Source organism: Rattus norvegicus, chromosome 9, assembly GCF_021556685.1.
Source record: "Rattus norvegicus strain SHRSP/BbbUtx chromosome 9, alternate assembly SHRSP_T2T, whole genome shotgun sequence".
NCBI classification, from domain to species: Eukaryota; Metazoa; Chordata; class Mammalia; order Rodentia; family Muridae; genus Rattus; species Rattus norvegicus.
In genome coordinates, this window is record NC_141542.1 from 21,388,683 (window position 1) to 21,394,728 (window position 6,046).

Sequence of the window (6,046 nt, forward strand, 5' to 3'; positions counted from 1 at the left end):
GACTGGATTTGCCTATAAGTAATTTCACTTATTCTTTTCTCATAAAAATTACAGCTTTTACTCTCCATGAACTTGCAGAGCCAGTAACAGATGGTGACAGTTTATCCTGATGATTACTCTTCACAGATATGCATGTAAACATTCTCTGTCGTAAACTGATTATCCAACTTATGATTTGAATTCCTGTGCAAACTTGTGGTGAACTTTTCACCATGTGATGCTGTGTTCAGAAAGATATACAAATGCTGCGGACAAAGAGAGAGAAAGCTTTTTAGACAGAACTGAACAGAACAGAACAGAACTGAAGAAGAACTTAGAAGTAAAGGCATAGCGTTGAGAGTAAGGCATTGAGAGTAAGGAAATCATTGTGTGATAAGAGCAAGAGGAAAGGAGATAAGAAGAGAGCAAGGAGAACCTTTAAAGCTAAACTTTATGGAGGCAAACTTTTGTAGAAATTTTAGGAAAACTGAAGAACTTAGAAATAAAGGTTAAAATCACTGCTCTTCAGCCTTCAGCCTGGCTCACTGGCTAGCCTCTGCTCTTCAGTCAGGCTCACTGGCTAGACTCTGCTCGTCATTCAGGCTCACTGGCTAGCCTCTGCTCTTCAGTCAGGCTCACTGGCTAGCCTCTCCTCTTCAGCTGGGCTCACTGGCTAGCCTCTGCTCTTCAGTCAGGTTCACTGGCTAGCCTCTGCTCTTCAGCCTGGCTCAGTGGCTAGCCTCTGCTCTTCATTCAGGCTCACTGGCTAGCCTCTGCTCTTCAGACTGGCTCACTGGCTAGCCTCTGCTCTTCAGTCAGGCTCACTGGCTAGCCTCTGCTCTTCAGTCAGGCTCACTGTCTAGCCTGTCCTCTTCAGCTTGGCTCATTGGCCTATGGGGCCCTAGCACATCGCTTAACCATCTGCTCATGACTGCCTGACCACAATGACAACCTGACTACCCTGACTTCTTAAAGTCGTCCTCTAGAAAGAGCACAAGAAACCAAAGAGAAAAACCACAGGGACCTTTTCCAATGGGCTTTTTTCAACCTTAAGTACTTTTGTTCTTTCTTTAAAAAAGTGAAATATAATTTCTGTAATTCATATGGCCAAGAGAGCTGTGCAGTAGTCATTGCTTTATGGAATTTGGTGCTAAATCAAAGGATTCCTTTATTCTATTACGATGTTATCTGTATGTTGTAAGATGTATCTTTGGAAAACACAACACCAAATTCCTAAAATCTAGATGTTTTAAGACGTCAGCTCATGGACAAACATAACTGCTTACCTATCTAGACTGGCCTTTTTTGCTATACTGCAGGTACAATCAATTTTCCACATTACTTCCATGATTTTCAAGAATGATTAAGAGAAAAATAAGTTGAACTTAATGGCCAGAAAGGGGATTCTGTCAAGTTGTCTTGTGTGGGACCAAGCTATGACTGGTAAGCCTAAAATCACCTGTTCCCGAAACTGACAGAACTTACAGAAAATACATACTTTCTTATCATTCCTCTGCCCCGATGGTCAGAGATTTATTGAGCACCTACTACGATCCTAGCACTGTGCATCTAAGGGAGTAATGGTGAATCAAAAACTTAATAAAAAGCTTAATTAAGGAATAAAGAAAAATGAACCATAATTTTGAAACTCAGAATTCAATATAGGCAAAACCACCATTTCTTTTTTTTTTTTTATTAACTTGAGTATTTCTTATATACTTTTCGAGTGTTATTCCCTTTCCCGGTTTCCGGGCAAACTTCCCCCTCCCCCATACCCTTCTTAATGGGTGTTCCCCTCCCCATCCTCCCCCCTTGCTGTCCTCCCCCCAACAATCTAGTTCACTGGTGGTTCAGTCTTAGCAGGACCCAGGGCTTCCCCTTCCACTGGTTCTCTTACTAGATTATTCATTGCTACCTATGAGGTCAGTGTCCAGGGTCAGTCCATGTATATAGTCTTTAGGTAGTGGCTTAGTCCCTGGAAGCTCTGGTTGCTTGGCATTGTTGTACATATGGGGTCTCGAGCCCCTTCAAGCTCTTCCACTTCTTTCTCCGATTCCTTCAATGGGCGTACTATTCTCAATTCAGTGGTTTGCTGCTGGCCTACGCCTCTGTGTTTGCTGTATTCTTGCTGTGTCTCTCGGGAGAGATCTACATCCTGCTCCTGTCCGCCTGCACTTCTTTGCTTCATCCATCTTGTCTAATTGGATGGCTGTATATGCATGGGCCACATGTGGGGCAGGCTCTGAATGGGTGTTCCTTCTGTGTCTGTTTTAATCTTTGCCTCTCTATTCCCTGCCAAGGGTATTCTTGTTCCCCTTTTAAAGAAGGTGTGAAGCATTCACATTTTGATCATCCGTCTTCAGTTTCATTTGTTCTAGGCATCTAGGGTAATTCGAGCATTTGGGCTAATAGCCACTTATCAATGAGTGCATACCATGTGTGTTTTTCTGTGATTGGGTTACCTCACTCAGGATGATATTTTCCAGTTCCGAACATTTGCCTACGAATTTCATAAAGTCATTGTTTTTGATAGCTGAGTAATATTCCATTGTGTAGATGTACCACATTTTCTGTATCCATTCCTCTGTTGAAGGGCATCTGGGTTCTTTCCAGCTTCTGGCTATTATAAATAAGGCTGCGATGAACATAGTGCAGCATGTGACTTTTTTATATGTTGGGGCATCTTTTGGGTATATGCCCAAGAGAGGTATAGCTGGATCCTCAGGCAGTTCAATGTCCAATTTTCTGAGGAACCTCCAGACTGATTTCCAGAATGGTTGTACCAGTCTGCAATCCCACCAACAATGGAGGAGTGTTCCTCTTTCTCTGCATCCTCGCCAGCATCTGCTGTCACCTGAGTTTTTGATCTTAGCTATTCTCACTGGTGTGAGGTGAAATCTCAGGGTTGTTTTGATTTGCATTTCCCTTATGACTAAAAATGTTGAACATTTCTTTAGGTGTTTCTCAGCCATTTGGCATTCCTCAGCTGTGAAGTCTTTGTTTAGCTCTGAACCTGCTGCAGGCTTTTGAGATGTCTCCATCTCGGCCCTCTGCTGGCAGTCCCTGTCATTGTATGTTGTCCCCAGCATTAGCCAGAGCAATCAGACAACAGGAGGAGGTCAAAGGGATACAGATTGGAAAGGAAGAAGTCAAAATATAACTATTGCAGAGGATAGGATAGTATACATGAGACACCCCAAAAGTTACACCAGAGAACTCCTAAGTCTGATAAACAACTTCAGCAAAGTGGCTGGGTATAAAATTAACTCAAACAAATCAGTAGACTTCCTCTACACAAAAGATAAACAAGCTGAGAAAGAAATTAGGGAAATGACACCTTTCATAATAGTCTCAAGTTATATAAAAATACCTCAGTGTGACTTTTATGAAGCAAGTGAAAGATTTGTGTGACAAGAACTTCCAGTATCTGAAGAAAGAAATTGAAGGTCTCAGAAGATGGAAAGATCTCCCATGCCCATGGCTTGACAGGATGAAGATAGTAAAAATGGCCATTTTTCCAAAAGTGACCTACAGATTGAAAGCAACCCCCATCAAAATGCCAAATCAATTGTTCATAGGGTTAGAAGAAATAATTTGCAAATTCATTTGGAATAACAAGTAAGGCAGGATAGCTAAAACTATCCTCAACAATAAAAGGACTTCCCTGGGAATCACCATCCATGAACTCAAGCAGTTTACAGAGCATTAGTGATAAAAACTGTATGGTATTGGTACAGAGACAGGAAGATAGACCAGTGGAATAGAACTGCAGACACAGAAATGAACCAGCACACCTATGGTCACTTGGTTTTCGACAAAGGAGACAAAAGCATCCAGTAGAAAAAAGATAGCATTTTCAGCAAATGGTGCTGGTTCCACTGGAGGTCAGCATATGGAAGAGTCCAAATCATCCCCTTCTTATTGCCCTGGACAAAGCTTATGTCCAGGTGGATCAAGGACCTCTACATCAAACCAGATACACTCAATCTATAGAAGCAAAAGTGGGGAAGCATCTTGAACACAAGGACACTGGAAAAAATTTCCTGAGCAAAACATGAATGGCTTACGCTCTACGATCAAGAGTAGTCAAATGGGACATCATAAAGGTACAAAGCTTCTGTAAGGCAAAGGACACTGTGGTTAGGACAAAACACAAACCAACAGATTGAGAAAAGACCTTTACCAATCCTACAACTGATAGCGGGCTTATATCCAAAATATACAAAGAACTCATGAAGTTGGACAGTTGGACTGTAGGGAGACTAATAACCCTATTTAAAATTGTGGTTCAGAGCTGAACAAAGAATTCACAGCTGAGGAATATGGAGTCGCTGAGAAGCACCAAAAGAAATGTTTAACATCTTTAGTTATAAGGGAAATGGAAATCTAAAAAACCCCGAAATTCCTCCTCACACCAGTCTGAATGGCTAAGATAAAACACTCAGGTGACAGAAGATACTTGCAGGGATTTGAGAAGGAGGAACACTCCTCCATTGTCGGTGAGATTGCAGACTGGTACAACCATTCTGGATATCAGTCTGGAGGTTCTTCAGAAAATTAGACATTGCACTAGCTGAGGCCCAGCTATACCTCTCTTGCACATATACCCAAAAGATGCTCCAACATACAACAACGCACACCCTCCACTATGTTCATAGCAGCCTTATTAATAATAGTCATAAAATGAAAAGATCCCAGATGCCCTTCAACAGAGGAATGGAAACAGAAAGTGTGGTACATCTACACAATGGAGTACTACAGAGGTATCAAAAACAATGACTTCATGAATTTCATAGGCAAATAGAATGAACTAAAACATATCATCCTGAGTGAGTTAACACAATCACAGAAACACACACATGGTATGCACTCATTGATAAGTGGATATTAACCCAAATGCTCGAATTCCCCAAGATTCACAGACCAAATGAAATTCAGGAAGGATGACCAAAATGCTGATGCTTCACTCCTTCCTTTAAAGGAGAAGAAGAATCGCTATTGATGGGGTAGGGAGGCAAAGTTTAGAACAGAGCCTGGAGGAATGGCCATTCAGAGTCTACCCCACGAGTGGCCTATACACATACAGCCTTCAAACTAGATAAGGTGGATGAAGCTAAGAGGTGCAGGTTGACAGGAACTGGATATAGATGTCTCCTGAGAGGCACAGCCAGATCATGTCAAATACAGTGGCGAATGCTAGCAGCAAACCATTGAACTGAGAACTGGACCTCAGTTGGAGGAATTACAGAAAGATTGAAAGAGCTGAAGGGACTTGCAACCCCATAAGGACAACCATGCCTGCCACGCAGAGTTACCAGAGACTAAACCACTACCCAATCACTATACAGGGTCTGTGCCATGGCTCCATCTGCATGTGTATCAGAGGATGGTCTTCTTGGGCACAAATGGAATGAGCAGCCCTTGGTCCTGCCTAGGCTGGGAAAGTGGATGGCTGGTGAAGGGAATACTTTTATAGCAGAGGGGGAGGGCGATGGTATTAGGACTTATTTCTGGGAAAAAGGAAAGAATAACATTTGAATTCAAAAAGAAAGATATCCAATTAAAATTCAACAACAAAATGGTGTTTAGAGCTTCAAATAAAAAAAAACCACAATCAGGAAACAGAGAATTGTATGCCTCTAGTTTTCGTCAAATATGCTCAGGGCCCAGGTAGGTTCTGGGCCCAGGCTGAACCAAGCAGGTTCCTGCCGCTGACTGCTCTATTCCTGTTTCCAGAGGCATCATGCAGATTAATATGGGGCCAGAGATATGGGAAGAGCTGGTCAGAAGTGGCTTTCTTTCCTGTGGTCTCAGGATTATCTGCATTCCTGGGTGTTCAACACCCTCTGCCCCGGGATTTGGGTGCAGGGTTTCCGATTGCTTTAAAATCCCTTATACCATGTTTATATGTCCTAGGAGATATTACAGAAAAATTAATTTATCCCATTAATTTGTTCAACATGCTCATCCACAGAGTATAATTTAGAGGTAACTATATATTTGACAGCAAGCATACACAGTGGGTAAGATATGCATGATGAACTTGAAATTCACAGAGTTGGAAACA

General features: G+C 42.0%; 1 protein-coding gene across 2 annotated transcripts in view; it reads right to left on the minus strand.

Moving 5' to 3' along the window:
- Positions 1-6,046, minus strand: part of LOC146768883 (uncharacterized) — a 263,806-nt gene that overhangs the window by 121,428 nt on the left and 136,332 nt on the right. The window lies entirely within an intron of this gene.